The following is an 18,339-nucleotide window of genomic DNA, read 5'->3' as shown; positions in this document are numbered from 1 at the left end:
TTGAACCTGTGTCCCCTGCACTGGCAGGTGGATTCTTAACCACTGAACCATCAGGGAGACCCTATTTCTCCTCTTTTGAAGGCTGATTTTCAGGATACAGAAATCTAGGCAGATGGGGGTTTGTCTTTACTCTTCTATAGGTAAAGTGTTTTCTCTGCTGGCTTCTTTCAGAATTTTTTCTTTGTCTCTGACTTTCTATGATTTGAAAAATGATATGCCTAGATGTAGTGGGGGGAGGGGAGGCGCGGTGTTGGCATTTAACCTGCTTGGTGTTTTCTGAACTTCCTGGATCAGTGGTTTGGTGTCTGACATTAACTTGAGGAGATTCCCTGTCATTATTGTTTAAAATATTTGTTTCTCTCCTCCTTCTGGTATTCCCATGATGCACCTGTCTCTGTCTATTCAGGTCGCTGTGACAAAGTACCATTGACTAGGTGGCTTATAAACAACAAACATTTACTTCTCACATTTCTGGAGGGTGGAAGTCCAGGATCAAGCACAAGCTGGAAGGGATTAGGAAACTCTGTGGGGCCTCTACTGTAAGAGTACAGACTCCAATTATGAGGGTTCTGCCCTCAGGACCTAATCACTTCCTATAAGCCCCATCTCCTAACACCAATACCTTTAGGATTAGGATTTCAACATATGAATTTATGGGGAACATGAACATTCAGACCATAACAACACACCTTTACTTTTGTAGTAGTCCCACAGTTCTTGGGATATTTTCTTTCAAGTCTTTATTTTTTAATTTTTACAGGTTTCTACTGAAATATTCTCAAGCTCGGAGACTCTTTCTTCGGCTTTATCTAGTCTATTGATAAGCCCATCAAGGGCATTTTTCATTTCTGTCAGGGTGTTTTTGATCTCTAAACATTTCTTTTTGATTCCTTCTTAGAATGTAAATTTATCTGCGTACAATGCCCAGCTGTTCTTGCATGTTGTCTAGTGTATCCATTTGAGCATACTTAGCACAGCAATCAGTTATTTTAAATTCCTTGTCTAGTGATTCCAACATCCCTGCCAGAGATGGGTTTAATTCTGATACTTGGCCTGTCTCTTCAAAGTGTGTTTTGCCTTTTAATATATCTTGCAATTTTTTGATAGCTGGGTATGATATACGAGGTAAAAGGAATTTCTATAAACAGGGATTTAGTACTGTAGTGGTAGGATGCTGGGGAGGAACAGCCTTCTCCAGTTCTATGACTGGGTTTCAGTCTTTTAGTGAGTGTGCGCCTGTGGAGTGTGAACTTCACAAGTGCTTCGCAGTGCCTCACCCACCCCTCTTAGGTGGGGCACAATGGCTTAAGAGGACGGAGTTGGGGATTTCCCTTATCCAACATAAAAAGCTACAACTGGTCAGAGATGGGTATTTTCTTTCCCCTAGATCAGTCAGGCTCTGATAAAACCCCAAAAGGTTAGACTATGGTTAAACAGTTTCCCCTGATGGCAGATCTTAAGAAGAACAGAATGCTCTGTAGTATTTTTAAAAGGTTCTTTCCCAGCCCTGCCAGCCACAAAAGCACAAAGGGATTTTTCTCAATACTCAATGTAAGAACCTGCCAGATACCTGGAAGGTCATTGTGGGGGCCCTGAATATCTATGAGTACCTGTGGAGTTCTTAACTTTGAGTTGTCCACACTGAGCCTCTAGCAATTTATTACAACCCAGGTTTCCCTGCGCCAATACTGGTTCCCACAGAGGTTTCTGCTTCTGTAAGCTGTGATTCATGCCAGCAGTTTGTCTTTGTCCTATGACCTCACTTTTCTAAAGATCTAAGAATTGTTGATTTTTCAGTTTTTTCAGCTTTTTACTCATTCTTAGGACAGAATAGTGATTTCCAAGCTTCTTACATGCCATATTGAAACCCTTCTGTCCATTTTTTAAAAGTAGGTTATTTATATTTTAATTGTTGAGTTATAAAAGTTTTTTTAATATATTCTGGATATAAAGTCTCTTATCTGATACATGACCTGCAAGTACTTTCTCTCATTCTATGCTGTGCTTAGTCGCTCAATCATGTCCGACTCTTTGCGACCCCATGGACTGTAGCCCGCCAGGCTCCTCTGTCCATGGAATTCTCCAGGCAAGAATACTGGAGTGGGTTGCCATGCCCTCCTCCAGGGGATCTTCCCAACCCAGGGATCAAACCCAGGTCTCCCGCATTGCAGGCGGATTCTTTACTGTCTGGGCCACCAGGTAAATCCCCTTCTTCCATTCTGTGGGTTGTCTTTTTACTTTTTTTGGTGATGTCCTATGCAATACAAGTTTTTCATTTTAATGAAGTACAGTTTTCTTTTTCTTTTACTGCTTTTGCTTTTTGTGTCATATCTAAGAAACTACTGTCTAATTTGATAGTGATTTATGACTACTTTTCTTCTGAGAGTTTTATATTTTTAGTTATTACATTTACGTCATTGGTCTGTTCCCTGCCCCACCCCCCACCCCATTGGCCAGTTTTGAGTCAATTTTTTTATATGGTGCGATGCAGGGGGTCCAACTTCATTCTTTTGCCTATGGCTATCTAGCTGTCTCAGCATCATTTGTTAAAAAGACTATTCATTTCCCCTGTGGACCTGATTGTTCACATTGGCTCTTAACTCTCTAAGAAGGTACAACACCCTTGTTTCCCACATTATTTTCTTAAGTGTCCACATAGCTCTATATATCAGAACCTCTGAAAAGATAGCTGGACATACATACTACCATATATACAAAACCAGATCTACAAGACCTTTTAGAACTAACATCCAAAAAAGATGTCCTTTTCATTATAGGGGACTGGACTGCAAAAGTAGGAAGTCAAGAAATACCTGGAGTAACAGGCAAATTTGGCCTTGGAGTGCAGAATAAAGCAGGGCAAAGCCTTATAGAGTTTTGCCAAGAGAACGCACTGGTCATAGCAAACACCCACTTCCAACAACACAAGAGAAGACTCTACACATGGACATCACCAGACGGTCAACACTGAAATAAGACTGATTATATTCTTTGAAGCCAAAGATGGAGAAGCTCTATACAGTCAGCAAAAACAAGACTGGGAGCTGACTGCGGCTGAGATCATGAACTCCTTATTGCCAAATTCAGACTTAAGTTGAAGAAAGTGGGGAAAACCACTAGACCATTCAGGTATGACCTAAATCAAATCCCTTATGACTATACAGTAAAAGTGAGAGATAGACTTAAAGGACTAGATCTGATAGAGTGTCTGATGAACTAGGGATGGAGGTTCGTGATACTGTACAGGAGACAGGGATCAAGACCATCTCCAAGAAAAAGAAATCCAAAAAAGCAAAATGGCTGTCTGAGGCGGCCTTATAAATAGCTGTGAAAAGAAGAGAAGCAAAAAGCAAAGGAGAAAAGGAAAGGTATACCCATTTGAATGCAGAGTTCCAAAGAATAGCAAGGAGAGATAAGAAAGCCTTCCTCAGCAATCAGTGCAAAGAAATAGAGGAAAACAATAGAATGAGAAAGACCAGAGATCTCTTCAAGAAAATCAGAGATACCAAGGGATCATTTCATGCAAAGATGGGCTCAATAAAAGACAGAAATGGTATGGACTTAACACAAGCAGAAGATATTAAGAAAAGGTGGCAAGAATACACAGAAGAACTGTACAAAAAAGATCTTCACAACCCAGATAATCACGACGGTGTGATCACTCACCTAGAGCCAGACATCCTGGAATGTGAAGTCAAGTGGGCCTTAGAAAGCATCACTATGAACAAAGCTAGTGGAGGTGATGGAATTCCAGTTGAGCTATTTCAAATCCTGAAAGATGATGCTGTGAAAGTGCTGCACTCAATATGCCAGCAAATTTGGAAATCTCAGCAGTGGCCACAGGACTGGAAAAGGTCAGTTTTCATTCCAATCCCAAAGAAAGGCAATACCAAAGAATGCTCAAACTACCGTACAATTGCACTCATCTCACACGCTAGTAAAGGAATGCTCAAAATTCTCCAAGCCAGGCTTCAGCAATATGTGAACCGTGAACTTCCTGATGTTCAAGCTGGTTTTAGAAAAGGCAGAGGAACCAGAGATCAAATTGCCAACATCCGCTGGATCATGGAAAAAGCAAGAGAGTTCCAGAAAAACATCTATTTCTGCTTTATTGACTATGCCAAAGCCTTTGACTGTGTGGATCACAATAAACTGTGGGAAATTCTGAAGGACATGGGAATACCAGACCACCTGACCTGCCTCTTGAGAAACTTGTATGCAGGTCAGGAAGCAACAGTTAGAACTGGACATAGAACAACAGACTGGTTCTAAATAGGAAAAGGAGTACGTCGAGGCTGTATATTGTCGCTCTGCTTATTTAACTTCTATGCAGAGTACATCATGAGAAACTCTGGGCTGGAGGAAGCACAAGCTGGGATCAAGACTGCTTGGAGAAGTATAAATAACCTCAGATATGCAGATGATACCACCCTTATGGCAGAAAGTGCAGAACTAAAGAGCCTCTTGATGAAAGTGAAAGAGGAGAGTGAAAAAGTTGGTTTAAAGCTCAACATTCAGAAAACTAAGATCATGGCATCCAGTCCTGTCACTTCATGGCAAATAGATGGGGAAACAGCGGCTGACTTTATTTTCTTGGACTCCAAAATCACTGCAGATAGTGACTGCAGCCATGAAATTAAAAGACACTTACTCCCTGAAAGGAAAGTTATGACCAACCTAGAGAGCATATTCAAAAGCACAGACTTTACTTTGTCAACAAAGGTCTGTCTCATCAAGGGCTATGGTTTTTCCAGTAGTCATGTATGGATGTGAGGGTTGGACTAAAAAGAAAGCTGAGTGCCAAAGAATTGATGCTTTTGAACTGTGGTGTTGGAGAAGACTCTTCAGAGTCCCTTGGACTGCAAAGAGATCCAACCAGTCCACCCTAAAGGAGATCAGCCCTGGGTGTTCATTGGAAGGACTGATGTTGAAGCTGAAACTCCAATACTTGGGCCACCTGATGTGAAGAGCTGACTCATTTGAAAAGACCCTGATGCTGGGAAAGACTGAAGGCAGGAGAAGGTGACGACAGAGGATAAGATGTTTGGATGGCATCACTGACTCAATGGACTTGAGTCTGGGGAAACTCCAGGAGTTGGTGACAGACAGGGAGGCTTGTCATGCTGTGGTTCATGGGGTCACAAAGTCGGACACGACTGAGCGACTGAACTGAACTGAAAGAATGTATGTAAAGCATACTATAGAGAAAGAAAAGAAAGCCTCTGAAGCTATCTGTAAAGTCTGATACATTTATTCATTTACTCAACTCTCATTTAAGGCACTTGTGTACTGAATGTGTAGGTTCTGGCTAGTCATGGAGATACAAAGATGAACCAGACATTTTTTCCTGCCCTTGAGAAGACAGATAAAAAATAAAACAATTAGGCTGTTTTAAAAGCATTTACTCAGTAGAGGGAACACAACTCTCCATTTTACAAAACACACAAATGAGGTATAAAGGAGAAAATCACTCACTAAAGATGACATTATGGGGGACAGGGACAGGAGTGACGGGGAAAGAATCACAGACCTTAAGGACGAAATCAGAGTCAAAGCTTTGGGCCTCAAATGGCCAAGCCAATGACTAGCCACAAGGTCATGCGAGGGCCACATTATGACTTTCTTGGGCCCTAGGTACTTTCGCCTTTGTGGAACGCTTCCTACATTAAAAATATATATATTAGGGACATCCCTGGTGGTCCAGTGGTTAAGAATCTGCCTGCCAATGCAGGGGACACAGGTTCAATTCCTGCGCTGTGCAGGTTGCACATGCCGAGGGGCAACTAAGTCCATGCATCAAAACTACTGAGCCTGTGTGTGCAAGTACTGAGGCCCACACGCTGGAGCCCATGCTCTGCAACAAGAAGCCACTGCAGTGCGAAGCCCATGCACTGCAACTAGAGAGCGGTGCCTACTTGCTGCAACTAGAGAAAGCCCGGGCACAGAAATGAAGACCTAGCACAGCCAAAAATAAGTAAAAATAAAAAATTTTTTAAGTATTTCAAAATATATTTTATAAATGCATTAATATAAAGATGTACAATCCAAGGTGGATTATATCCATTTTTCTCTTCTGATTAAAAGAAATTAAGACATTTTTATGGGCCACTGGGCACTGTGCCTACTGGGTAAGTCAGCCCTGAATCCTGCTGTCTCTCCACAGCTATGCACCAAGAATTCTCTCCCCAGCTGCCAAGTCACATTGCTCTACCGCTTCCAAGATTCTGTCCTCTACTGGGTTTAACTGATCAAGTGGCTAAATCTTTTTTTTGTTTTTTTCAAGTGGCTAAATCTTATACCATCTAAATCCACAAAAAAAGGTAACCTCATTCTCTACTCATGTAAGCACTATAAAGTTACTGGACAGTCATTTGCCAATAATGTGTATTCTATGTTTAAGGAAGGTTTAGATATATTCAAGAATGATCAATCCCAAACAAAGAAACAGACATGTCATGACCTGCAAATGGCAAAGTCCTAGGAAGCATGTGCTTGGCATCTTGGGGACAGCCAAAAAGTATCTGTTCATCTGCTCATTCATTCAAGCACAAGACAGTCATAAAACACATCTCTTCCCTTATAAAACCATCTAAGGAAGAAAACAGATAATAAATATGCAAGTAAATATATATTTATAGTATGAAATAATTTCTGGTAGCAGTGTTATGAAGAAAATAAAGCAGAGTGAGAGAAGAAAAAATGAAAAAGTAGGCTATCATGTGGCTACATGTAGACACTCTGGTTTCCCCAAACAGGTTTCCAACAAAAGGAGAACATGCGCAGGCTGGATAGGAAAACTAGCCCACGCGGAATGCCTTATGTCCTTGGCTTTTACGTGGCTCCAGAGCAACAACCACCTTCCTCAGTGATAAGAAAAAGTTGTAAGTCCTCATTTGGCATAGCTATTTACTTGCTATATATCAACAAACAAGGCACTTCTCTCCACGCCTCAGTTTCCCCAAATATAAAACGAGGAGGTGGGCTTAAGTGATTTTCAAGGTCCATTAAAGTTAAAATACTGTAATAATTCATGCCAAATCTAACTCCAAAGCTTTGGAGTCAGCTATAATACTCTGACTTTCTAGACTACCACAGTTTCCTTAGTTACCACAGAAGTGAAAGCAAATGCCTCTACTGTGGTGAGATGTGATATAACAGGATGCTACCAAATTAAGTCAATGAAAATTTACCAAGCAACGACCATGCATCAGAAATCTCCATCACTTGGAGGAGGGCCTCTTGCCCTAGCTTCAAGTACCTGTTAACTGCAAAGGGCCCTAAACTCTGGAACCCCACCCACCAGGGCAACCTGGCACTTGAGAGGTCTCAACTGATCCTTTCAAGTCAGAGACTGAGCAACCACGCAGCTAGAGACATCACTCTTTCACAGAACCTTAGAGATGACTAAGTCTAACCTTTGCCCTGCGGTAGTCACAGTCCAAGGGGTAGAGTGGAGACAGACTATTAAACATAATATGATAAAGATAACCATTGACACATAAACAAAATGCTGTGTAAATCCAGGGAAAGGAGAGATTAGCTAGTTTCTAAGCCTGTTACGAATACAGCAAAACCATCATGCTAGCTGCCTCTGTCTCCTGGGAAGGATACCATGGCCTGCTGAGTGATTAGGATAACATGTCAAGTCCAAAGTTTAATGGCCTACGCATATTTGTAACTTCCACTTTCCTTCTTGCTCACATTCTTCTCTAACTCCTTAGCCCTAGCAAGAATTCAAGGCCAATTAATTAAAGTGCAATTATCTCATTTTTCAGACCTCATAAGTCATCTGGGGACCATGAAGACATTGGTCATGCTTAGTCAAACCGTGAAGCCTGCCATGGCCAGCACACTGGGCAGCGGAGTGAGAGCAGACGCTGGCTGGGATAACTGCTATGGCTGCTGTCTGCCCACCACTCCACCCCTCCCACTATCACCAGAAAAGCACAATCTCCAGGCCAGCTAACTGGAAAGCTTTTTAAAACAAACTTTTCAAATTTCTACAGAAGTGGAAGGAATATTTAATGACCTCTCTCACATTCAACAATCATCAAATTTGGGGGCATTTAATGCTCACTTCCTGGGTTCTTCAATTCCTACCTCATAAAATTTCTATTTCTCCAACTGGCTTCCTCTCCACCTGGTCCTCCTCTCTCTCTCCTACCTGCACTCCAGCTTTCCACACACTCTTTACTTTTCTACCCAACCTTAAAGACCAACCCAGATGTCACCTCTTCCAGAAGCCCTTCAAGACCGAAACTATAAAACTCCTGAAGCCCATGTGTCTGGAATATTAACCCACCTATGAAATCTCCCTCCAGATTTTCATTGCCACACCTCGTTGGTCCAGACTTTATCTTGTGCTCTCTCCTAGACGTGCAGTCACTTTCGAGGTGCTCTCTCTGCCAGAACAATTCATAACAGAAGCAGCCACAGTAATCTTTATCAGACACCATCTGACTGCATCAGCCCCCTACTCTGACAACTATGACAATTTTCTACTGCCTTTGGATTAAAGTCCAAAACTCCTTGCTATGACACACAAGGCACGTCATCATCTGGTACAACCAGCTACTTATCTCAACACCTCCAACAAACGGCCTTTCACTCCAGCCTCACTCCATCACCTACCACTCTAACGTGCTCCTCCCTTTTCTCCCTCAGTGCTTTGGCTGCTGCTGTCTTCTCTTCCTAGAATTCTTTCCTGACCTTCACTCTCTAGTTCATTTCTATTCCTTAAGATGCAGCTCAAACATCACCTCCTTTGTGACATATTCTCCAACTTTATTCACTCACACCCCCATTCAACAACTGTTAACTGATCATGCTATGCTCTAGACAGGGAATACAATAATAAATAAATAACAGCTCTCACTCTCAATGAGCTTAGAGTCTAGCAGATCTCCTCAGGCAGGGAGTAGTTCCCTTCCTCCTCTGTTCTCCAGAAATTTACAATTTGCACAAATCTCTAAGGTCATATTTATTACATTTAATATAATACTTGTTTCTGAGTCTGTTTTTATCTCTAGACTCTAATCATCTTGAGGTCAAGGATCTTTTACTTTTAAGGCTTTATTAAGGCATAGCAACCATCTCAGGTGGACAATTCACTAACTGTTCATATATTTATAAAGTTGTACAGCCATCTTCTTTTAAATCATTTCCATCACACTATAAAGAAAGCTCAAAGCTCACTGGCCAACTCCCCATTCCTGTCCCTAGACCTGCTGCTGCTGCTGCTAAGTTGCCTCTGCTGCTGCTGCTAAGTCACTTCAGTCATGTCCAACTCTGTGTGACCCCAGAGACGGCAGCCCGCCAGGCTCCCCCATCCCAGGGATTCTCCAGGCAAGAACACTGGAGTGGGTTGCCATTTCCTTCTCCAATGCATGAAAGTGAAAAGGAAGTCGCTCAGTCGTGTCTGACTCTTGGTGACCCCATGGACTGCAGCCTACCAGGCTCCTCCATCCATGGGATTTTCCAGGCAAGAGTACTGGAGTGGGGTGCCACTGCCTTCAGTTGTGTCCAAATCTGTGTGACCCCATAGACAGCAGCCCACCAGGCTCTAAGCAACCCCTTAATCTACTTTATATCTCTATAGATTTGTCTGTTCTGGATCTTTCATATAAATGAAGTCACACAATATGCTGTCTTTACTTACTGGCTTCTTTTATGTATCGTAACAGATAGCATGCTTTTCAAGGATTATCCATGTATCATGATACAGCATGTATCAGTAGTTCACTCCTTTTTTGTAACAGGTAATCGTCCACTGTATGGATATACATTTTATGTATCCATTTACCAGGTGATAGACATTTGAGCCATCTACTTTTTGGCTATTATAATACTGCTATGAACATTTGTATGTAAGTTTTTACGGAGACATATGTTTTTATTTCTTGAGTGTATTTCTAGAGTGGAACTACTGGGTCATATGGCAACTCTATGCTTAACCTTTTGAGGTACTGCCAAACTGTTCTCCACAGCAACTGTACCATTTTACATTTCCACTAGCAGTGCATGAGGAGTACAATTTTTCTACATCCACAACACCTGTTATTACATCTTTTTGATTATAGCATCATATTGGGCATGAAGTGGTGTCGTGGTTTTGATGTGCATTTCTCTGATGGCTAATGATGTTCAACATCTTTTCAAGTGCTTATTGGCCATTTGTGTATTTTCTTTTGAAAAAGGTCTAGTCAGATCATTTGTTTATATTTTACTGGATTATTTACCTTTTTCTTATTAACTGGTAAGCGCTCATTACATATCCCAAATATAAATCTCTCATCAGAAATATGGTTTACAAATATTTTCTCCCATTTAGCAATCCAAAGTAGTCTGATAATCATCTGAATCTTACTCATTTTCACATTTCAAAGAACTAGCACGTAATCTGACTCATTGCACATGTTCAGTAAATGTCAGGTGGACATTACTGCTTTTAACTGCTTTGAAGGCAAGAATAATGCCTTACTTGTTCAGCATCTCCCTCACATGTCACACCTAGCACTAGACCTAAAGCACATGCTTTGGAAATACACAGAGGCTGAGTAACTCTCACTTGAACAAAACAGTGGGAATGATGTTGCAGAAGAATCCAGAAGAACTGGGAAAGCCACCTGAAACCAAAAGAACTTTTTTACATTGGCTACTACCAGTTACCCCTGAGACTGCTGCTGCTCCCTGAGAGTAAGAAGCAATTCTTACAGTGGCCCACACTAAGAAGTAGTCATCAAAACGTTCCATTACTTAGAAAACCAGCCACCCTTCCTCCACTCCCTCAGCCAGTGAGAGACAGCAAGCACATGACAGCACTAATTGAAACGCTGGCTCTGCTTGAAATGTGCTTTCTTCTCCTTCAGTTCAGTTCAGTTCAGTTGCTCAGTCGTGTCCGATTCTTTGAGACCCCGTGAATCGCAGCACACCAGGCCTCCCTGTCCATCACCAACTCCCGGAGTTCACTCAAACTCACGTCCATCGAGTCAGTGATGCCATCCAGCCATCTCATCCTCTGTTGTCCCCTTCTCCTCCTGCCCCCAATCCCTCCCAGCATCAGAGTCTTTTCCAATGAGTCAACTCTTAGCATGAGGTGGCCAAAGTACTGGAGTTTCAGCTTCAGCATCATTCCTTCCAAAGAAATCCCAGGGCTGATCTCCTTCAGAATGGACTGGTTGGATCTCCTTGCAGTCCAAGGGACTCTCAAGAGTCTCCTCCAATACCACAGTTCAAAAGCATCAATTCTTCGGCACTCAGCCTTCTTCACAGTCCAACTCTCACATCCATACATGACCACAGGAAAAACCATAGCCTTGACTAGACAGACCTTTGTTGGCAAAGTAATGTCTCTGCTTTTCAATATGCTATCTAGGTTGGTTATAACTTTCCTTCCAAGGAGTAAGCATCTTTTAATTTCATGGCTGCAGTCACCATCTGCAGTGATTTTGGAGCCCAAAAAAATAAAGCCTGACACCTTTCCACTGTTTCCCCATCTTTTTCCCATCAAGTGATGGGACCGGATGCCATGATCTTCTTTTTCTGAACGTTGAGCTTTAAGCCAACTTTTCACTCTCCACTTTCACTTTCATCAAGAGGCTTTTGAGTTCGTCTTCACTTTCTGCCATAAGGGTGGTGTCACCTGCATATCTGAGGTTATTGATATTTCTCCCGGCAATCTTGATTCCAGCTTGTGCTTCTTCTAGCCCAGCGTTTCTCATGATGTACTCTGCATAGAAGTTAAATAAGCAGGGTGACAATATACAGCCTTGATGTACTCCTTTTCCTATTTGGAACCAGTCTGTTGTTCCATGTCCAGTTCTAACTGTTGCTTCCTGACCTGCATACAGATTTCTCAAGAGGCAGGTCAGGTGGTCTGGTATTCCCATCTCTTTCAGAATTGACCTAAAGAGACAGCCTGGTATCTGGATCACATCAGAGATGCACAGCTGGCAAAGGTGCTCCATCCTTTGTGGGTTTTAAGTTAAAAAGTTCTCCTCCTCTTAAGCACTAGCATGAAGTCCTTCATGATTATCAACAGCCTATAGTAAATACTGAATACTTTCCAAACTTGTAAGCATACAAATAGGACTGAGGGAAGCTTTGGGAAGAAGGAAAAACTGAAGAACATGGTTGGTTCTACCAGAAGGCCTAGATCAGTGGGGGCAGGAAATGTCTCTATCATCGCTTCCTATTATTCAAGCTACAAACATAATCCATGTCCTTCAACCTCATGCCTTCCTTGCCAGTCACTGTGTCACTCAAGTTCAAAATCTTCTGGTTTCCTAATATTGCCTGTAAGAGAAAATAAGAACTCCCCAGTAGGCTACATAGTGCCCTCTAAGAATGCACTGACAGTGAGCTCACGTGACCACATAAGGCCATGACCTGCCCCAGACTGCCTTCCAGTTTCACCCTCCTCTGCTCCTGCACACGTCTGGCATTTAACATGCGCTCTCCTGCACTATACGTAATACATCAGAAAGCACACTTTGAAATTAGATAAATCTGGAAGCACTACTTGCCTGGGTTAAGGCATGTCTTCCCTGCCTCTCTAATCCCTTCTCCATTTCTGTCCCCAGAGTGATCTTTCTAGAATGCAGATCTGATCCACGCCACTCACCTAAGTGCTTAAAGTTCTTCCACAGTTAATCACCCAGTACACATAAAAATCCAAACTCCTCAGCGATCTCACACCCACCTCCCTTTCTCACCACGCCCCACCCTCTACTCACCATGCAGCAGTGACACTAAACCTGACTCAGTGCCCTGGCCCTGCTGTTCCCTCCCTCACCTCCCACCTTGCTCATGATGCTCCTTCTGCCCAGAGGCTCTTTCCCTTCTTTTCTTGACTGATTAACCTCTGGTCATTTTTCCCACACCAGCTGAAATGCCACTGCTCTGGGGAGCCTCTCTTGATCTCTTGTCCCCCATTTTCTGTGCTCACAGAGAGCTCTGTGAGTCTCTGTATCGCAGCAGTTGTTACATCTGCTTATTTCACTAACTCTTCCATTGGACTACGAGCAGCCTGAGAGCAGGGCCTAGGTCTTCATTATCCTTCACAGCTAAGACAGTCCCGTGATAAATGCTCAGTGCATGCTTGATGAATAGATACATGAATAAACAGGATTCTCCCGCCATACACACAAGCCTGGCCTAACACATACCTTTATTACTTCTTTAAGCCGACGGCACTGTGACTCAAGTGTCTCACTGACTTGTCTCAGTAACAACTGTGTGGTAGAGACAGGATAAAAAGGCAGCGCTTCAGAGTCTCAGACCAATGTCCAGAACTCTCCTCCCACTCTACATTCATATTTCCAACTGCCTAATTAACACCACCACTTAGATGTTTACATAGGCACCTCAAACTTAGCATAGACAAACACAAGTTTTCTGTATTTCCTTCCCCTCACCCCAACAAAAATTTCTCCTAGTCTGTCCTGTCAGTACATAGTAACATCAGCCATGGTGTTGCCAACTACTCAAGTGAAAGCAAAACAAACTCAAAAAACCTGAAAGTCAAGCCTGATTATTTTCATTCCCTTACGTCCCATATCCAATCCACCAGCAAGTCCTGTAGGCTCTACTTCAAAGCATTCTAATTTCATCTCGCCATCTCTGCCACCCTACTCACACTTCCCCTCGCCCCCAACTCCAAAACTATCATTTCTCACTCAGACTACTGCCAACAGCCTCTTAACTGCCCTCCTCGAGTGCTCCCCTACAATCCATTCTTCTCAAAGCAGCCAGAAAGATCTTTTTAAAAAATGCAAATCAGCTCGCCTCACTATTTTAAAAACCATCCAAAATCATTGTACTCTCAATAAAATTCAACACATTCAGCAGCATCTACAGGACCTTACATATCTGACTCTACCAAACTCTGTGACTTCATACGGTACTATTTTTCTGTTGCTCACTGTAACTCAGCCCCACTGGTCTTCTTTGGTCCCAAGACATGTGTAACCCGTTACCACCGATTTGTAGTTGCTTCTCCCTCGACTTGACACAGTATGCTTCCAAATCTTCAAGCTGCTAAGTCTTCTTCATTCAGGTCTCAGTTTAAATATCACCTCCTCAGAGGCATTCCATAAACCTCCCAATTGAAAGTAGCATCTCTCCTCGAGTCATTCTCCATCCTTTTCTCAGAGTATTTAACACCATTTGAAGTTATCCTGCTAGTTACTTATTATCTGTGTTTCCCCTATTAGAAAGTAAACTTCTCAAGAGCAAGGACCTTCATTGTCTTGTTCACTGCTGAATTACTGGGACCTAGAAAAATTCCTGACATTCTGAAGTTGCAAGTATTTGAATAAATAATATAGATTATATATTTAATAAACGCTTGACAAATGTGTGAGTGAATGAATTAAGGAATGGAATGGAAAAGGCAAAAAATAATAAGTGCACTCTATGTAATATTTTTATGGCTGCTCACTTTTCTCCACCCTGCTTTTGGTTTTGCTCAGATCCCCACAATCTCTTGGACTACTGCAGTACTCCCAACTAATTTCTTCTCCTTCGCCCAAGCTGATTCTTCCAAAAATAACTTCCACCCTTCTACCAGATTTGATCATTCTGAGACATATATCTGAGTGTGTTATAAGTTCAAGCCTCTTAGCATGTTGTTAAAAAGGCCTTGCCGACCTTATCACTCACTGCCATCCCCCTACATTTAATCTATATTCCACTAATACAGGAAATCTTACAGTTCCCAGAATATTCTATGTGGAATAGAATAGAATAGAATATTCTAACGCCTCTAAGCCTTTGCAGATCTTTTCATTTTGCTGGACTACTCTTCCCTTTCTCACAGACTATCTACTGAACTCAATCCTCAAGAACCATCTCAAGCATCCTCTGTTAAGTCTTTAATGATTCCCTCAAGCAGTTAGTCACTCTCTCCTTTGTCACCACAGTATGTGACACACACTTGCACTACACTGCAATCATTTGTTTCCATGTCCGTCTTCCTCTGTGTGACCATTAGCCCCCTGAAAGCAGGAGTTATGTCTTCATGTTTGTGTCCCCAGCACTGTATCTAGCGTATTGAAGCACTCGATAAATGCTGACTGAAGGAATGAGTGGATGTCTTAATTCCTCAACCTGGCATTTGAAGTCAACCTCATACTGGCTCCAACCTATGTTTCTGCATTTAGTACTTAGTCCTCTCTTACTTCGGAGAAGGCAATGGCAACCCACTCCAGTGATCTTGCCTGGAGAATCCCAGGGACGGAGGAGCCTGGTAGGCTGCCATCTATGGGGTCGCACAGAGTCGGACACGACTGAAGCGACTTAGCAGTAGCAGTAGCAGCCTCTCTTACTTGCTGATCCCCAATCACATTTACTTTCTCATATTTACTTGGGACCTTTATTTCTAACACTCTCTCTCAGTTCAGTTCAGTTTCTCAGTCATGTCCAACTCTTTGCGACCCCATGAACCCACAGCACACCAGGCCTCCCTGTCCATCACCAACTCCTGGAGTTTACTCAAACTCATGTTCATCAAGTTGGTGACGCCATCCAACCATCTCATCCTCTATCGTCCCCTTCTTCTCCTGCCCTCAATCTTTCCAAGCATCAGGATCTTTTCAAATGACTCAGCTCTTTGCATCAGGTGGCCAAAGTATTGGGAGTTTCAGCTTCAACATCAGTCCTTCCAATGAACACCCAGGACTGATCTCCTTTAGGATGGACTGGTTGGATCTCTTTGCAGTCCAAGGGACTCTCAAGAGTCTTCTCCAACACCACAGTTCAAAATCATCAATTCTTAGGCACTCAGCTTTCTTTATAGTCCAACTCTCACATCCATACATGACCACAGGAAAAACCACAGCCTTGACTAGACAGACGTTTGTTGGCAAAGTAATGTCTCTGCTTTTCAATATGCTGTCTAGGTCGGTCATAACTTTCCTTCCAAGGAGTAAGTGTCTTTTAATTTCATGGCTGCAATCACCATCTGCAGTGATTTTGGAGCCCAGAAAAATAAAGTCAGCCACTGTTCCCCCATCTATCTGCCATGAAGTGATGGGACTGGATGCCACGATGTTAATTTTCTGAATGCTGAGCTTTAAGCCTCTCATTAATGTTTTAATTAAATTAAATTAAGCTTTAATGCTCTCTCTAGTGAAACTTAAATCATCCATTAAGGTCCAGCTCAGGCATCTCCTTCTCCATGAAGTCTTCCCTAACCATTTTGATAAGAAGAGATTTACTTCCCCAACAGCACTTTGTTTTTTCTACTGATGAGGTATTTAGAATGTCTTACTTTATAATTATAGCCTTTCTAATTGAACTACATGGGCTACTTTTCTAACTGAACGATGAAAGCTCTTTGAAGGCATGAAACATGAATTAGTATATTTCTTCTCAACTTAAGTACCTAACACAGTGCATTGCACAAAGCAAGCAGGTATCACTAAATGTTTTATTAGTGGAGAAAAGTATGTTTAATAGTATGCTTAGAGATAATAAGCCTCCTGTCCTTCACATATATGTGCTTTTACCTTTGTATAAATTAGTCTCCTGATCACATGATAAACATTATTCTTGCTTTAAGAATGAGCCCAATGTCATATCTTCTCCAAAGTCTTCCCTAACTCTCCCAAATATACTTTCACACTTTGCCATGTACCTGTGGTACCTGTACATGACTTCACTCATCACACTACATTGGTCATTATCACTTAGGGGGTCCCTCTCCCTACTAGACCATGAACTCTTGAAGCACAGAGTCTCTTTAAACATTTATGGGGTTCTTTTGGTTTGGTTGTTTTTTCTTTTTGGCCACAACGTGCAGCATGCAGAATCTTAGTTCTTTGACCAAGGATCGAACCCATGCCCCCTGCAGTGGAAGAGTGGAGTCTTTACCACTGGACTGCCAAGGAAGTCCCTCTTTAATCATTTATGAATCCCCAACACAAAATAAAGTATCTGGCAAAATTAAATGCTTAATAAATATACAGTGAATTTTGAAAACAGTAAATTAATGTTATAGAGTATACCAGCAATAGAGATCATGGCATCCCATCGCTGGGTTCAAATCCCAGTTCTACTTACAAGCTATCCACCCCTGAATAAGTTACTTGGCAATGCCTCAGTTTTTACTCATCTGGAAAGTGAAGACAATAATAGTATTAAAAGAGAATTAAAACAGCTAATGCATGTAAAATGCTTGGTGTAATGCCTGCCATGCAGCATGCACTAAAAAATTTAGCTATTGTTTGTTATCATTAGAAAGAGAGCTAAATGACAGGAAGCTTAATGACAGGCTCAGCAAGAGGGTGGGCTCAATCCTATGGGCAAATGGGAGTAGAACGCCACTGGAGACGTCCTCAGTAACAGACACACTCAGTTACTGAGAACATCCTACTGGGAAGGGGGAAGGAGGGCGGAGGGAACAGACCACTGCAGGGCTATGCTCTCTGCCTCCAGCTTCCCCTTTCCCCACTGGTTCTCCCTAGTTGCTCAAGGCCAAAAGCCCCATGGCCACAACTCAGCATCCTCTTGGGATAGCTGCACTTTAGAGGGAACTAATGAGTTTATGTTTACTGACAGATTTTCCTCTGAGGAGCAGAGAGATAAATGACTTCAAGAAGGGAAAACACAAAGAAATAAAATAGAGAAGAGGAATGACACTGGGTGGATTATCCTGGGTTGACTTCCACAGAGTAAGCTTTTAGGCCAATAGCCCTAGGTGAACTGAACCTAATTAACCCCAAGTGGAGTGAACCTAAATTCATCAGAGGATTCTCTTGCAGGGCCATGTGCCTCCATCATGGGTCAAAGACGCAAAGAAGTAGGATCTAGGAAAAGAGGACTAAAAAGATGAAGCTACAGAAATAAGAATTCTAGCCTAATCTGAAGAATACTGCAACAGAGGAAATCAAAGAAGGAAGAGGCTGACCAAAGAATGATAAACTCCCTTTCACTGTTACTTAGTTGAGCTAAGTTGTGTCCAACTCTTTTGCGACCCCACAGACTGTAGCCCACCAGGCTCCTCTGTCCATGGGATTTCCTAGGCAAGAATACTGAAGTGGCTAGCCATTTCCTCCTCCAGATGATCTTCTCCACGCAGATCTCCTGCATCGGCAGGTGGATTCTTTGTGTTTAAACACAGACTAGGTGACCACTTGCGGGGAGTGTTTGACATGGGTAAATGGATTAGATTTAAGATCCTTCAATAAGCATTTGAATATCTAGTCTACGATAACTACTGTGAAAGATTAGGTGCTGGGAACACAGAGGTGAAAAATAATATGGTCTGTCCCCTCAGTAAGTTCACTGCTCACTGGGGGAAACAAACAATGCAACACAATAAGGAAAAGCAGGTCCTCA

The 18,339-nt window shown here is 42.3% G+C and overlaps 1 protein-coding gene across 3 annotated transcripts in view; it reads right to left on the bottom strand.

The window, feature by feature from the left end:
* The window catches only part of RNF121 (ring finger protein 121), an 84,161-nt gene that overhangs the window by 58,605 nt on the left and 7,217 nt on the right, over window positions 1-18,339 (bottom strand). The gene's annotated exons all lie outside the window — the stretch shown is intronic.

This window comes from Bos javanicus, chromosome 15 (assembly GCF_032452875.1).
Source record: "Bos javanicus breed banteng chromosome 15, ARS-OSU_banteng_1.0, whole genome shotgun sequence".
In the NCBI taxonomy this organism is placed as follows: Eukaryota; Metazoa; Chordata; class Mammalia; order Artiodactyla; family Bovidae; genus Bos; species Bos javanicus.
This window is presented reverse-complemented; position numbering and strand designations above follow the sequence as displayed.